The sequence below is a fragment of the Mustela nivalis genome (assembly GCF_964662115.1).
Source record: "Mustela nivalis genome assembly, chromosome: 6".
Classification (NCBI taxonomy): Eukaryota; Metazoa; Chordata; class Mammalia; order Carnivora; family Mustelidae; genus Mustela; species Mustela nivalis.
The window spans coordinates 137014749-137032254 of record NC_139025.1 but is presented as its reverse complement, the minus strand read 5'-3'; the positions used below and the strand labels follow the sequence as shown (position 1 = coordinate 137032254).

General features: G+C 42.7%; 1 protein-coding gene across 1 annotated transcript in view; it reads right to left on the bottom strand.

The window, feature by feature from the left end:
- LOC309867654 (multiple C2 and transmembrane domain-containing protein 2-like) overlaps positions 1-17506 on the bottom strand; it is a 184589-nt gene that overhangs the window by 162936 nt on the left and 4147 nt on the right. The window lies entirely within an intron of this gene.

Genomic DNA, 17506 nt, shown 5'->3' with positions numbered 1-17506 from the left:
TGCATTACAGTGGGAAACAGTACAGAAAATTACAAAGGCTAGTTAAAAAAGGATAGGATTTAACTATCCTATGAAATAAGTAGCTATAATAAATGGAAGCAATTTAAAAAAGAATTAAAAGAAGACCCAAACCCTATGAAGAAAACACTAATCCAAGAAAAAAGAAGAAGAAGAAGAAGACACTAATCCATCATTGAGGTATTCAAAGTTTTCTACATGTCACCCAGCTCCAACCTCCTGTCCACGCACGTGCAACCTTGATTCATACAGTTTAAAATCTGAGTCACTGAAGGGGAAAGTAAACGGTGTGCTCCAGAGCATAAAAAAGAGTTAAAAGCAGATGTTGGTTTCAGTCCACCACTGAATTAGAATACTACCAAATTTTTTTTAAGCTGGTGAGAAAACGTTCTTTTTCCATCTTTGGACTTTACTGGTTATAATTACATGAATAGTACAATAGAATAAGAACTGTAATATGAAAAGGCAAGGGACTATAAACTGCTCCTATTTTTTATGAGTTAAAAAAAAAATGGAGTGCAATGGGAATGAAGGGATGTGTTTTCTCCTCCTAGGCTCAAGGAGCAAAATGCACACTATTCATTCTCCCAAGGCACTCAGAGTTCAGTAGGAGAGGCAGATAACAAAACAACCCCAATACAAGCTGGTATGACCTATGAGGTGTTAAGAATGAGAAGCTAATGGAACACACAGGAGATGCATCCACCTAGCACAGCAAGAACTTGGACCAAGGAAAGAGTAATTACGATGAAGTTTAGGGGACTGATGGAGAAGGTGAATTATGTAATCCATTATCATATGTGTTGGCCTTGAGGCCAAGGCAAATGTCTAAGGCTTCTTGGGCAGCAAGGAATCCAATGGAACTAGCAATTAACACAGGGAAATAAGAGCAAGAGTTATTTACAAAAGGCAAGATAAGCTCCGTGTTGAATGTGTTCAGCTCAAAAACTGATAAATTAACAAAGTCAAGGCTAACTGTAGCCCAACTGGATATTCAGGTTTAAAGTTTAAGAACAAGGTGTGGGATAGAAGTGAAGAAGACAGAACCACCACCCCCTCCCCAAGCAAGGGGGTAAAGTGAAAAGAAAATAAGATAAGGACAGAACGATAGGGATCACAGACTTAGTGGAAGCACAGAGAAAAGGAAAGTCTTTTTTCTTTTTTTGAAGATTTTATTTATTTATTTGACAGGAAGAGAGATCACAAGTAGGCAGAGAGGCAGGCAGAGAGAGAGAGAGAGAGAGGAGAAGCAGGTTCCCTGCTGAGCAGAGAGCCTGATGTGGGGCTCGATCCCAGGACCCTGGGATCATGACCTGAACCGAAGGCAGAAGCTTTAACCCACTGAGCCATCCAGGAGCCCCAAAAGGGAAGTCTTCATGAAAACTAAGGACTCGCCAGGGGGACCTCCGTTTCCTCAGGGAGGAAAAGGAATGAGGATCAAGGAAGCTGAAAGCAGAAGTTTCAATGAGGGAGTAAGCAACCATCTCAACACTTCAAAGAAGTGGGCTGAGGAAGGCAGAGGTGCATCCACAGCTTTAGGCTACTGGGAAGGCTGCAGAGACTTTGGAGATACAGGATCTGGAAGGCAGAAAATTGGGAAGGCAAGAAGCAAAGATATGACAAGAGACACCCTTTCAGGAGGCTCTGCTGTGAGGAGGAAAGAGATACTCTCTACGCGTACACCAGTGAAGATACAATAAATGAACAGTGTCACTTCATTAAGATAGGCTAAGTTTTAAAAATTAAAGTCCTAAAGGAAGACATGTAAAAGCAAACTGAGTACACACTATAAATAGGCAAAACTCCGGTTTTAATCATAGACACCCCCTTCAAAAAATTCACAATTGACTTTTCCCTCTAAGTTACAATTTTCATGTCTTACGTGGATGGCAGAAGTCTAAATAACATTTGTTAAATAGAACTGAAGTTCAAATGTCTAATTAGATAGAGCTATGGCTAAAACCCAGATCTTTTGACTTGCCAGGTAATTTTCTTTCAATGACAAGGCAAAATGTTATGTCCTTACACTTACGGTAAACTTTTTAAAAAGAAGGCATATGCAATATCATTAATCATTAGGGAAATGCAGATCAAAACCACAATAAAATACCACCTCATACCCATTGGGGTGGCTAACATTAAGAAAAACAGGGGGGTCCTGGGTGGCTCAGTTGGGTTAATAATCCAACTCTTGATTTCGACTCAGGTCATGAACTCAGCGTCATGAGATCTAGCCCCACATTGGGCTCCATGCTCAGTGAAGAGTCTCTTTGAGATTCTCTCTCTCCCTCTGCCCCTCCCCCCATGCATTATTTCTCAAATAATAAATAAAATATTAAGAAAATCAGAAAATAGAAAGTGTTGGTGAGGATCTAGAGAAACTGGAATTCTTATGCACTGTTAGTGGGAATGTAAGGTGCAGCCTCTGGGAAAACAGGATAAGGGCACCTCAAAAAATTAAACATAGGATCATGCTATATTGCAGTAATTCTTCTTCTGGGTATATACCCAAAAGAAGTGAAAGAAGAGACTTGAAGAGCTATTTATACACCCATATTCATAGTAGCATTATTCACATTCAGCCAAAGATGAAAGCCATACTGGTGTCCATCGCTGGATGAATGGATAAGCCAAATGTGGTACATACATATAAAAGAATATTACTCTACCTTATAAGGAAACTGACACATGCTAGAACATGGATGGACCTTGATAATATCACGGTAAGTGAAATAAGGCTGTCACAAAAGGACCAATGCTATATGACTTTACTACATGAGAGTAGTCAAATTCATGGGGACAGAGAATAGAATGGTGGTCTCCAGGGGTTGGGGGTAGGGAAAGAGGAGAAATGGTTGTTTTGGGTACAGAGTTTCAGTTCTGCAAGATGAGAACAGCTCTGGAGATGGTTGGCGGTGATACTTGCACAACAACGTGAATGGACTTCACCACCATTGAACTTCACTCTCAGAAAACGGTTAAGATGGTAAATTCTAGGTGTATTTTACCAATGTTTAAAATAAAATGTACATAAGTTAGAAAACCAATTTTTAAGCCAAGCTGGAGTGAATAGATAGATTTATAAAGTGGTACCTTGAAGAGGTCATATGAGAAGTACCTTATACCTGGGTGACTCAGGCAGTTAACAGTCCGGCTTTTGGTTCTGGCTCAGGTCATGATCTCAAGGTCATGAGATCGAGCCCCACATCAGGCTCCGTGCTCAGTGTGGAGCCTGCTTAAGATTCTCTCTCCCTCTGTCACGAACCCCTCCCCCAATAAAATAAATAAACAACTCTTCAAAAAAAAAAAAAAGAGGTTGTATTAGGTAAAATTGTTTAAAAAGAGGCTTCTTTTTAAACAATTTTACCTAATACAACCTCTTTTTTTATTTATTTATTAGGTAAAATAATAAGATATATGTTACTATAGCTGGGTCAAAACCTCAGGTGATCACATGTGCCAGGAAAGGAACAAGAAGACCTAGGCAGGCTGATCTGTGGTGGGGGCTGAGGCACGAGGGAGAAGGCACAGGGCTGAGGCACGAGGGAGAAGGCACAGGGCTGGAGCTCTGCTGGTTTTTCAAGAGATACATCCAGCCTAAACATGTATGTGAAATTTCCACTGTTTTATACCCTGGCAGTCGGAGTATCACTACTTTCAAATCATTTTCCATAGGCATCCTTTCATGTCATTACATAAATATCAACATATAGCTTTTCATTTGGATAAAATGTTTGCTAAAACTTGACTATGAGAACATTTTTCTGCTGCTTCTCACTCTATAAACACTCAAGGGCAATTCACATTTAATAACACAACAGAGACAGCTTTTTTCCCCAGAATGGATCATTTTTGTACCAGCGTTGTCGGGCTCTGCTGTCGGTTGTGCTCTCTTCGTCCCTCTGCACTGAATTCAATAAATAAGCATAAAAGTCAAAATGTATTATTTGAGGCCATTTTCCCCTTAACTTTAGGGCTGTTCTCTGAGTGATTTCCCCCTGTGGATGTCACGGCAATTAAACAACCGAGATACAATACCCTTACTGAGTTAATAAAAGGAAAAATATACAATTCACCGCTCCCCCATTGCGAGGTATAAATTCACTTAGGTGCTTAGATAAAGTTGTTTTCAAGGTTATTCTATGGTGTTAGTTCCTTGGAGAGCCCAGTGATTTACCTTAATATGTTTTTAGACTTTGAATATATTAAAGAAAATCCACACCAAAACACAGGATTCATAGGCTTCTATACTAACTCCCAGTACAACGCCATCATGTGAAATTTTAAATTAGTCCGTGATCACAGCTGAAGAACAGGCAGTTTCTGCACAGTTGTACAAGATGACAGTTGGGTTAATGTAAAATGTAAACATACTACAAGCCCAGAATATCTAGCACAGAATGTATACTATCCCAGAGATATATTTGTAAAGATACGCACATTGTGGACAGAATGAACCACAAATCTTCATTAACTCAGCCATGAATATTTGTTTCTCTGATGCCAGTAGCTGCCTGGAAAATGATTTATAATTTTAAATGCAAGACACGCAAATTATAAAAATGGTACCTAAACTATGCTTACGGCACTGCATAATGGTGTATAAGTATGAACTAGACTGATGGGAACAACGACTGGTTTTTTCAAAGCAGAGACTATTGGCTTTCTTTCTAATTCTAAAAATGTTATGCCCTTTAGTATTGACATGGCACTTTGTGCAAAGAATACATATGAAAACAAAAGTTGATGTGTGTGTTGGTATTTATTTATTTATTTGTTTGTTAGAGAGAGAGAGGGAGAGAGAGCGAACACAGGTAGAGAGAGTGGCAGGCAGAGGCAGAGGAAGAAGCAGGCTCCCTGAGGAGCAAGGAGCCCGATGTGGGACTCGATCCCAGGAAGCTGGGATCATGACCTGAGCCAAAGGCAGCTGCTTAACCAACTGAGCCACCCAGGCGTCCCTGTGCATTGGTATTTTATATATGTATGTCTTTGTGTGCTTTCCTCCAACAGAAAGGAAAAGTTCAATCCGAAATCATCTTGGATGACAAGTACATTTCTGAGGATCCTGTGTGATAAAGGGAAGGTAGATGCCTGGAGAGAGATTACTGCAAATGATTCTGAGGCTCAGTGGGAAACCTGATGTTATCAGCCTGAAAATCTGCCCCAGGCTTCAGAAAAGGGAACAGTGGCTCCAGACCAGTCAGAGGCTATCTCTGTTCAGCTCCTAATATCAGAAACACAGATCCTGTCTGAGGACCTAATGTATTCTATGATTTTCCGTAGAATAATCAACTCAAGAGGCCTCTACAACTCAAAAAACGTGACATAGCTAATTTTGTTCTGATCTGACAGCCAAAGGGGAAAAGTCCAGGTATGGGGTTTTTTATTAATTAATTAATTAATTAATATTCCAGAAATAAATTCTTAAAACTCAATGCAGTCACTTCATTTGCCTGGAGCAAAAGTGTCAGAGGATTACAACAGCCATTTATTTAATCGGATCTGTTATTCGGTTGGTAGAATTCTTACTTATTTGCAGTGAAAGGTTATCACACTTACTGTCTCCATACAGAACAGAAACTTCCGGAGGGAAAACAACCTGTATAAATATCTACACAAATGTTCAAAGAGCATCTAGGTTTGGGTTTAATAATGTCATTTAGTAAATTCCTGCTTTCCTATAAAGTAGTAGTGATGTAATACAATTATTTTCTATTCTAAGGACCAAATTATACTATTCTATACTTAGGCAACAAATCCAAAAAACCAAGTCAACCCATGATGACCCAGTCTACACTGCGGAGTGAGTTTCCAGTGACGGAGCATAAAGCGGTTTTGAGTCAGAAACTTGCACCTTTGCAAAGCCTCACTGGCTGCTTTAATTCATTTTCTATAAATACTCAATACAATTCAAGCTTCATAATTGACAGAAAAAGGCTAAAAATAATCCATAGTTGAAAAGAGTCAGACTTAAAGGAAGAGGAAGCTCTTAGTTCCAGCAGGTGTCTTGACACAAATGAACAGAATCTTGACAAAGTGAGAAGAGGACAGTGTGTCCTTTGCAGAAAGCTAAAAGCATCACACAAGTTTACATATGTTTTAACCATGAAAGGGAAGTTGAAGCAAGCCTAGCCACAGCTCTGGGCTCACCTGACCAGCCAGTATCATCAACAAGTGAAAACAGAAGCTATTGCCAGATGCAAAGTTTGGTCAACTTGGGTTGTGTACAAAAGGGAAGGCTCACTGAACCCACAGCGAAGACATCAGCCTGGAGCGGCCCTCCTTTCCTTGATGTTCAGTGCTACCAGGTCTGACAGTAAATTCTGCATGAAGGAGAAAGGAGCACCCCCCTCCCCCACCGAGGGGAAAAGAATGGGTGCAGCAAACTTTTGGAGGGAAGACCTAGGGATTTTGTTTTGTTGGTTCAGGCTGTTAACAATAGAATCTGTTCTCCATACAGATCAAACACCTAGCTCTCTCACCTTAGGTTTAGACCAAGCATCACCTCCTTAGGGAGCCTTACCTTTTTTTTTTTCTTTTCTTCTTGAGGGAGAGGAGAGCCTGAATGCGGGGCTGGGCAGGCACAGAATTAAAGGGAGATGGAGAATCTTAAGAAGGCTCCACACCCAGCACAGAGCCCAACATGGGGCTTGATCTCAAGACCCTGTGATCATGACCTGAGCCAAAATCAAGAGTTGGATGCTTAACTGACTGAGCCACCCAGGCACCCCAAGAGCCTTAACCTTAACCCTCACCCTGACCTTGACCCTTTAGTATGAAAGCACATGTTTGCACCATAATCTGTCACACCTGACATTCAGCATGGCCTTCATGATCAAAACTGTCCCATGAGTTGGTTTATTTGGACTCTCCTATCCACTCCCATCCCCCCACAATAATTAAGTCCTCTAAGGAGAGGAGATGGTATTTGCCCAGTTCACCCCTGCACTTCAGCACCCAGAACAGTACCTGGCACACAGCGGTTGAGTTTGGATTGAATGAATAAATGAACTCATTCAGAGGGCAATTCAGTCTACTACAATCCTGACTGAATACTCATCAGAACTCTGAGCCTGCATAGAGACCAGCACCTCCCAACAACCTAAAAAGTTTCACAATTGGTGAGCTTTCCCATAAATGCTTCATCATTGAATAACTATTGATGGGCAATCTACGGATTGCTCTCTGATAAGGTGTGGGAGCAGCTTCGTGCACTGGGTCCAGCGCATCACATCAATAATGATGACACAGCCTTCCTAGAGGTCTGGGTGTAACCTGCTGTGGACAGAACTCATTTCTCTGCCCACGCCTCCCATCTGGATTTCCCCAAAACATTTCATCAGTAGAATGATCTACTTTTCTTATCACCTTTATAAAATCACGGTCAACAAGTTGCCAGAGAAGTCCTTGCACTCCAGCATAGAAGAAGGCCACCGAACTGGGGGGTCTCTGAAACTATCCACCAAGGGCCGAGGGGTCCTCGACCCGGGCATGACTGCAAGCCTATGAGGCCAGCCACACTTCCCTCCTCCCATCAACATTTGGATTTCAGTAAGCTGAGATCCTTTTCCAGTCTTGAGACAGCGGGTGTCCCAACAGGAGAAAAGGCAACAGGTGAGGTCTCCAAGGCACACACCTGAGGAACGGAAGGACACGTGCTCAGTCACCTCCAAAAGAATCCAAACATCTGAAGCAAACATGGAAAACTACCACAGATGAACCAAAAAGAGTCAGAGACATGCACAACCAAGCCTTTCCTCGTCTGTAGTTGAAGGAAGATTTTAAAAATGCAGATGAAAGGGTATTTCCTAATGTCATGTGAAGGATGGTTTATTTGAAGACTGTACCTCTCAGCCTGTTAGTGATGCATTAAAGTGACATCTGTCCAGATCATTGAACTTTCTGTGTCTATACCTGAAGGGGTGACTCACTATCGCAAGGCAGTCAGCACGCCCTAGCATTTATGTGGCGTTCCGTTACAAATGAAATCAAATGGAAAGGTAAAGAACACTATTATCAATATTAAAACCATCTATCTTTTAAAAAGGTTATATCGATCCCCCCCCCCCCCGCTTCTCAGATTCCATCAATGCCAGTGCCAGCTCAGTGAAGTGGACACGATCCTATGACAGCTTCAGTTGGTAATTCCCAAATGAACTTCCCCAATGTTCTACAGTCTCGCAGGGCATGCACTCTACAACTCATGTCATAGACTGTCAGCTACAAAAAGGCTGGGAGCGATCCCAAAACCTCCAAAACAAATCTCCCCACTGAGCTAAAATGCTGCAAATGAGGTTTTAAATAGGATGGAATCGCTAGGTTCTGTTAGGACCAGTGAACGTGACACATGGTAGTTCTTCAAAGCTAATACGAGCCTCCCACCATCAAAGCCTCATTTTACTGATGGGAAAACAGAGGCACAGAAGGCTTAAGTTACTTGCCCAACGTCACACACTGAAAATGCTGCAGAGCCACCTGTGAGCCTAGCGGCCCAGCTGTATGTCCTTGTTCTTTGTGACACGTTGTCCCTCTGTCTTTTTCACCTAACTCCTGCTCAGCGTCAACATTCCTGAAAGGGCCAGCACTGTGAAAAGACTATCACAAAAACTGCACAAGGTCATGCAGTAGGAGAGGAACATAGAGCGCCAATCTTGGGCACCTGGGTGGCTCAGTGGGTTAAGCGTCCAACTCTCTGTTTCAGCTCAGGCCATGGTCCCGGGTCATGGGATCAAGTCCCCCATGGGGCTCTGCGCTGAGCGCAGAGTCTGCTGAGCTCCTTCCACTACTCTAGTTTGCAAGCTTTCTCTAAAAAATGAAAACTTTGGAAAAAAAAAAAAATCCCGATGACTCCCGGCGACCTCTACAAGACTTTGAGGGTCACTTACTCACCAGCCTTCCAGATTCAAGTCACATTTTCCCTCCACTTCTCGGTCCAAACAGAACTCGCCTATCTTTACAATCCTCTCTGCTCCCAAGAGGGTTCCTCTAATCATCTTTTCAGGAAGATCTATCTTGACTCTCCAAGGAGATGTGCATTTTGAAATCAGAAACTGCTTCTGTTTTCCCTGTTGTTCCATTTAAACATGAAATCCTTAGCTAATCAATACTTTTTTTTCCCCTTCTCTTTTTCAGCCATCAGAAATGTAGGCTGTGAACCCAATGAAACCATTTGGTGTCACCTTCCAAAGTCAAACTTCCAAGGTATTAATTCATCCACATATATTTAGGAAACACTGTCTGGTTTCCCTGAGGAGTGGCTGGGCTTTCATCAAATTATACTATAATCACCAAGAAAATGCTAAATTCAGCACACGATCAATGTGTGCATGTCCAGTATCAGCTTTCTAATGTCAAGACTTACTTAAAAATGCAAAAGGGAAAAAATACCTTAAACGTGAAAGGAAAAAAACTAAAGGAAAAAAAGGAAGAGATAGTGTCTCAACTCTAAAGATAAGAACCTCCACTGGGGTAAAATGGACTGAATTTAGATAATTTTTATTGCTCCCTCAAATGTGTCTCAAAAAAGAAAAAAAAAATCTGTCTCCAGTTAATTTTTGAATTGAAATTATGCAATTTAGTACCAGGTCCTACTCCTGCTTTCTGCCCTCTCTCTTCTCATTCTTCTGGTTAGAAGGCAACATAGAGCCAAACACCAACAGTGAAGAGGCATCTGATCCCTGGGGAAAAGCTGCCTTAACATGGTTGGCCACTCAGTTCTCCAAAGTGTGGATATGGCAAAGGAGCCAGACTCCCTCTTTTCCTGGAATAACAGGCATTTATAAAGTACGTGTTACACACAAAGCACTCTGCAGTTATTACCACTAATATTCACAGCACGCCCAGGTGAATAGTCGCAAACTCTGTTTTACAAAAAAGAAACCAGAATTTTGGAGCCACTGAAGTCTTACAAGTGGCAGAACTGATATTTGAGCCCAGGGTTTGTCCAGACTTGGGGCTCTTCCCAGTAACTCAGTCATGGTGAGACAAGGAAGCCACAGTGTGAGGCTCCATCAATGCCCTACTGGAGAAGAAGTGCCTTCTCTGGTCCCACTCCCTGCCCACCCCATCTGCAGTGACCTCCAGAAATGCTTACTGAGTAGACAGAAATACTCAGGACACTTTCCTCCCTGTAATCATTTCAAGCAGCACGCACTGGAGGACTAGTTCTCCTGATCGCAAATGGAGATGTTTGGCTGATAAAATCTGGAAATAAATACCAAGACTTTTTTAGGAGCTTTAACAAGTTAAACAAATGCAGAGTCTTTTTAAGAGTCTAATGTCTGAGGAAGAGTTTAAGTGACATTTAAAGACTACAGAAAAAGGCCTGTTATCCCAGCATCAAATTGGCCCTGGCAATGTTTTGTCAAGGTATGCCTTTAGGAAATTGTAATTGTGCAGAGAGGCACGCAGTGAGAAGTGACTCAGCCCAGACTAGAGGTCTCCATAAGGGAACCACTAATATATTTCTAATGCTTATTAACAGAAAACAAATGTACTGATGCACCAGCACATAGTGTGAATATATGTGTGTGTGTAAAGAGGTCCTGCTCTACACTATTCCATTCATGCTTTCTATGTAATCTTCAAAGCAGCTGTAAGAGTGAGTGGCTCAGTCAGTTAAGCAGATACCTCCGGCTCAGGTCATGATCCCAGTGTCCTAGGATCGAGTCCTGCATCGGGCTCCTTGCTTAGTGGGGAGCCTGCTTCTCCCTCTGTCTCTGCCTGCCTGTGCTTGCTCAATCTCTCTCTCTGTCAAATAAATAAATAAAATCTTAAAAAAAAAAAAACGCAGCTGTAAAATCAATGATTTTTAAGCACTAAGACAGCTCTCAACCAGAGCCACTAGAGAAAAAATAACAATAAAACAACAAAAAAAATCTCATAGCAAGGGCTGGTTTTCAATCCAGCTAGACCGAGGTTATTACTACAAACCAGAGACACTACCAAAATTATACCAACAAGACAGCCAGAACTGCTCAGCAAAATTTACATTAAAAATAGTTTAACAACAACAAACTCATCATTCATTGCATATCATGAAAGAACCGACTTCCTTTTTTTTTTTTTTTAAAGATGTATTTATTTGGGGGGGGGTGTGAATGGGGTGTGGGGCAAAAGGGGAGAATCTCAAACCAACTTCCCGCTGAGTGGGGAGCCCCAACATGGGGCTCAATCTCATGACGCTAAGATCATGACCTGAGCTGAAACCACAAGTCAGACACTTAACTGACTGAGCTATCCAGGCGCCTCTGAAAGAAACTGACTTCGAATTGGAATGGATAGAGACAACACTGATGAGGGCTTTATTCAAAGGCTCATGAAGTTATGATGGGTAGGACATGAGGACAGATGCTGGGCCATTTTGGTCATATCCTGCTGCTTCCCATAGACACCACATCAGCCTCAACAGAAAGGTAAAATGCAGTCCTAAAGGAAGTGTAATGAATAGAGCTTGAAATATGTATTCTCAATTTCCTTCCGTGTTCTCAGTGAACAGACTATCTAGATTAGAAAGGTTCCCAAGAGGTACCTCAGAAGTCCCCATGGGGATAAGAAGAACATTCAGCAGAAGTTAACTCTTAGCTTCTCCAAGATCACATCAACCAGAATACCAACCCCGTCTATACACTGTGGACCCTTAAAACATCTCATTTGGTCTTGATATTTATAAATGAATGAAAAGCAAAAAAGCACTCAGATCCAATCAACAGCACCACAAGAATTATATCTGTATTTTAAAATGTCAACATCTGTATCTCCTTAAAAGCTGACATCAGTTTAAAAAACAAAAAAAACACACAGTTAAGACGTTCTCTTGGGGTTGTTCTCATGTGGAACAAGCCATGAGTTTTACAATTACTGACTGCTTGCTTTGCTACACAAATTTATTATAACAATTTCGTGTTTTAAATCCTCGCTTGGGTCAGATAGGAAAGAGAGACCTTTTCAGAGCATCTAGTTTCACGTATTCACAAGCTTCTAGCAGAAAATTGTTCTAACGTGATGTGTTTATCAAGATCCTGCCAAATCCATCTCCAGAATAGGGGTTAGCAGGAATCCAAAGTTTTATCGATGTGGCTTTTAAAGCAGCCTCTGCGGTGAAGGGTTTCAACTCTGCATTCAGCCTGGGAATGCACAGAGCAGCTGCTTCCAAATCCATGAGCCAAAGAAATACCTGCCATTTTAGCTGTCATGAGTCTTGGAGACTCCCTAGTTTGGGGGCTAAACCACGTCACTGGAAAATAAGTCAGAATGGAGTTGTTAAAATAGCCCAGGCTTAGGATGGAATAGTGGGGGGTGGGGGTTGGAAGTAAAATTCCATCCAATGGGCTGACCCTGTACAACTCACATGGCTTCTCTGGGTCTCAGTGCTCTCTTCTATAAAATGGGTATGACTCCTATCCAGCACGGTTCCTGAGAATAAGAGGATGCTGCTCCCCAGCAGAACCTCCATAATCCCAGGAGTGGGCACGTGACATGAAATATATGCCAGCGGAGTCCACATGCCCTATAAACCAGGGAAAACAAAAAGCTTCTTCCACCAAAAGAGAAAAACATCCATGAAAAGGCACATATTGGCAAGGAACACAAAAACTAAGCACTCAATTATTGATTTATAATCTTGAGCTCACGGTGACAAAGGCAGAAGTGGACACAAAGCCGGAAGTTGGAAAGGAAGTTCTTAACAAAGCAAGTAAATGCCAATCGGTTATTAATGAGCAGGGCGGCACCAACCTGTTCAAACTTTTTCTTTTTAATCACATAAAGAGTTTATGATGTTTAGAAACAATGTATCATGTACCTTCTCAGGTCTGCCATGTCTTCTGGTTCAAATATTAACAGAGTTTGAAACTTCCTGAGAACCTTCTTTCTCATCACTTGCTGAAGCCAAACGTTTCTGTGCCAGCGCAAATCAAATAGATTTAAGAGAAAAAAAGAAACATCAGAGAAATTCTGCCTGTTTAGGCAGGTCTAAAACGCTGAAAGCGACTTCCGCCAAAGATTCTTATAATATCCAAAACACTCGACTATGTAACAAAGTGCGTGACAACCACAGCAGAGAGGAAGTTAAGTTAGAAGGGTGACACCAGGGGCGCCTGGGTGGCTCAGTCGGTTCAGCGTCTGCCTTCGTCTCAGGTCATGATCCCAGGGTCCCAGGATCGAGCCCCGTGTCAGGCTCCCTGCTCAGCAAGGCATCTGCTTCTCCCTTTCTCTCTGCTCTTTCCCCTGCTCATGCCTGGGTTCCTTCTCTGTCTCTCACACTGTCAAATCAATAAATAAAATCTTTAAAAGAGGGTGACACAAAGACTGGGAGAAGATGGAGACAGTTTGTTAACAGACAAGAATTCTCACTCAAGTGGGACACATTGCCAGAGGACAAACCGCGACAGACTCATTCACCAGACAGACTGACCAGGGGAAGGTAAGCAAGCCTGCGGCACCACTGGACCCCACCTCATTCAGGAAAGAGCAACAGGAGGTGGAAGCACTGACCCCCAAGGCCATTTTCAGACTAGAAACCTATATATGTAATAATTATGTGATGTTTTACACTTGGTAAGACTGTTAATCATAATGATATTGGTTATATACAATTACACTATATACATTATACACATTATAATGTATATATACATTATATGACATTACATAATATAGTATCCTTTTCTAAGAAGTTCTCAAACTAAACACCAACATCTTTCCCAATAGCCCCTTCCCCACTACCACCCAAAACACAAATTACCATACAATCATCACAATCATTCTTTTTACTTGTTTCTGGTCTCAGTGGGGTTTGCTTCATTTTTGTACCGTCCCCTCAGTCACCTCTTGGCTCTGAATGTGGGGACAGTCATGCAGATAAGTTTAGTACTTTCTTTTCTAGGTTTCCTGACCAGATCACAACCTCTCGTGAATATGTCTTTTGTATGTATGTATGTATTTATTTATTTATTTATTTATTTATTTGTCGGGGAGAGACAGAGCACAAGGAGGCAGAATGGTAGGCAGGTGCAGAGAAAGAAGTAGGCCCCCTGCTGAGCAAGGAGCTGGATGCAGGACTCAATTCCAGACCCTGAGATCATGACCTGAGGTGAAGGCAGTGGCTTAACCCACTGAACCACGCAGGCGCCCCCCTATGTATGACTTTTAATGGACAAAGTTGATCATAAACTTTCAGTTCCTCAAAAGCATCCATCCAGCAAATTCTGAAAACCTGTCTGTTCTTTCCAATTGTTGCTTCATGCTACAGAGGGATCCCTGCCCACCGCTGGCTCACTCCAGCTGCCCAGTCCTACTAAGTGCAAGCAGCCCAGCCCCTCACCGCTTGGCTCCCATGGCACCTTGCCCCTTATCCTTAGCAAACAGCACACTTTCTTGCAGGTATCTGTAAAACTGTCCGACTTCCCATCTTGGCTGTAAGCTCTCAGGGGACAGGGAGATGATTCACAACTAAAACTCCATATAATGCATGCTCAATTAATAGTTTTTTGGACAAAGGAACGTGTATTTATTTATTTCAGCCACTTTTTTTTTCCAGTTTTTTTTTAAATAAAAATATAATATATTTTTATCCCCAGGGGTACAGGTCTGTGAATTGCCAGGTTTACACACTTCACAGCACTCACCATAGCACATACCCTCCCCTATGTCCATAACCCCACCCCCCCTCCCAATACCCCTCCCCCAGCAACCCTCAGTTTGTTTTGTAAGATTAAGTGTCCCTTATGGTTTGTCCCCCTCCCAATCCCATCTTGTTTCATTTATTCAGCCACTTTCTAACACAATTTTTAAACAAGCCTTCGACTCAACTCTGAGCACCTATGGAAACCTAATATTCTACACAAAACTTAATTTTGTAGTATTGGTATCAGCAGTGCCTACAAAACAGCACTGGCTGATCTATATGAGCTACAAAATGATCCAGATAGTTAATTTATAATAAATATGATATACAATAAATATGATATATCAGATATGATATATAAATATCTATCATAAATACAAATATTTATGATAGACATTTATAGTGAGTATTTTTTTAAGATTTTTATTTATTTATTTGACAGACACAGATCACAAGGAGGCAGAGAGGCAGGCAGGGGGGAGGGTGGGTGGGGAAGCAGGCTCCCTGCCGAGCAGAGAGCCCAATGCTGGGCTAGATCCCAGGACCCTGGGATAGTGACCCGAGCCGAAGGCAGAAGCCTCAACCCACTGAGCCAGGCACCCGTATAGTGAGTACTTTTAACAAGAGAAATAACCCATTAAGAGGACAGATGGCGGGCGCCTGGGTGGCTCAGTGGGTTAAACTGCTGCCTTCGGCTCAGGTCATGATCTCAGGGTCCTGGGATCGAGTCCCGCATTGGGCTCTCTGCTCAGCAGGCAGCCTGCTTCCCTCTCTCTCTGCCTGCCTCTCCATCTACTTGTGATCTCTCTCTGTCAAATAAATAAATAAAATCTTAAAAAAAAAAAAAAAGAGGACAGATGGCAAGCATTTTACCTTACGACAATTATATGAGCTGAAACGCTGCAAATGAGCTTTCAATGAGCCCCTTGCCCCTCTGCTCCGGCCAGCCCTTGTTTGCTGTTCCACATTGCCACCCTCCTCCCACGGGCCAGATCGCAGGCTATCAACCATGCAAAAGGGCCAGAGAATTTATCTCCACCCTCTCAAGAACAAGTGGAAGTAGACTCTTTTCACCTTTCCCATCAAAGGACTTGGAATCTGTGCCTACCCTGCCAATGCCAGGGGAAATGCCCACGTTTCCTTTGTGAACTGCTTCTCGCTTCCACCCTCTCCTTGGGAGATGGCATCATTCATTTGTTGATATTACTCAACCTGCTGAATTATTCAGTTGGGTTCTCTGCTGCATTATTCAATGTACCCAAACCTCTACCTTGGAGTCATGCGGACATTTCAAACTCACAATGTCCACAAAACTCATTTTTATTTGTTGAAAACTATTCCGTCCTGACTTGTGGTCTTAGTTAGCATCAACCCAGGGGCCCAAGGCACAAACCCTGGCCCACCACCTCCTACAACCCCCTATCACCTACGCAATCTCCCAGATCATCTCTCAAACCCTCACACACCTCTGCTTCCCGGTTGCCTTAAGCCAAGCCCTACAGCCTCTCTCCTGAACTAAGATAACTTCTTAACTCCTTTCCAGATGACTCACTGCGGGAATTAGGGCATCTGGCTCCATTCAGCCATAGCAGAGCGTGCAAGTTTGTCCTCAGGACTCTGTACGGATCACATCTGTCCAGCCACTGCTGTATCTTATTCCGGTGCCTGACATTAAGACTCAGCACAACCAGGCAGGCGACAAATCACTATGTGAATGCATGAAGGCATGGCTGAGACAGCCAGCACTCCCAGAATTAAGTTCTGCTGCCTGCCCTGCACTCAAATTAACATTTGTCTCAACATCTGCGTGCGGAGAAGCGAAGGCTCCATAACCTGAGGTCCACACCCAAAGGCAAACCACCATTTGGCACACTCACACATGTCCTCACATCTACACCTGTGTTATTTTTTTTTTTTTAAAGATCTTATTTATTTATTTGACAGACAAATATCACAAGTAGGCAGAGAAGCAGGCAGAGAGAGGAGGAAGCAGACACCCTGTTGAGCAGAGAGCCCGATGTGGGGCTCGATCCCAGGACCCTGGGATCGTGACCTGAGCCGAAGGCAGGGCTTTAACCCACTGAGCTACCCAGGTACACCACCTGTGTTCTTTTTCATGCCTCCTGAAATGATGGAGGTATTCCATGACAAAATATAGAGAGTTGTGGAGAACAATCGTTTTCAGAAAGAAAAAAAAAAAAATGTGAAAATGCAAAGCATAGCTCTTCTAGGTACTTCCAGGACCTCATAGACAAACACACCATCATCTTCAAGACATCTGTGTCCTATGGGCGCCTGGGTGGCTCAGTGGGTTAAGCCGCTGCCTTCGGCTCAGGTCATGATCTCAGGGTCCTGGGATCGAGTCCCGCATCAGGCTCTCTGCTCAGCGGGGAGCCTGCTTCCTCCTCTCTCTCTCTCTGCCTGCCTCTCTGCCTACTTGTGATCTCTCTCTGTCAAATAAATAAATAAAATCTTAAAAAAAAAAAAAAAGACATCTGTGTCCTGGACAGGGAGCTGGGCTTTAGAAGAAAGTCCCCATGCCCATACCCAGAAGAAACCCACATTACAAAACAAGGCTACCTTCTACCCATGGAGGGAATGCACATGAGCCCATCACCATACCAGGGAAGGAGGAAACATCCATGTTGCTCAATTACGTATATGCACTTGTGTCCATTTGCTTTCGAAACTTTAGAAATTCCCCCAAGGACGGAATGACAAAATGGTACCTATCTCATCTGGCGATTTGTCTCTAAAGAAAAAGCTGTTAAACCCACATGGTCAGCAAATGACAATGATTGTTAAAAAGGGCCAGTCCACGTAGTCTCAAGTCTCCCTTCCAGCCTCCCCTACAAGACCCAC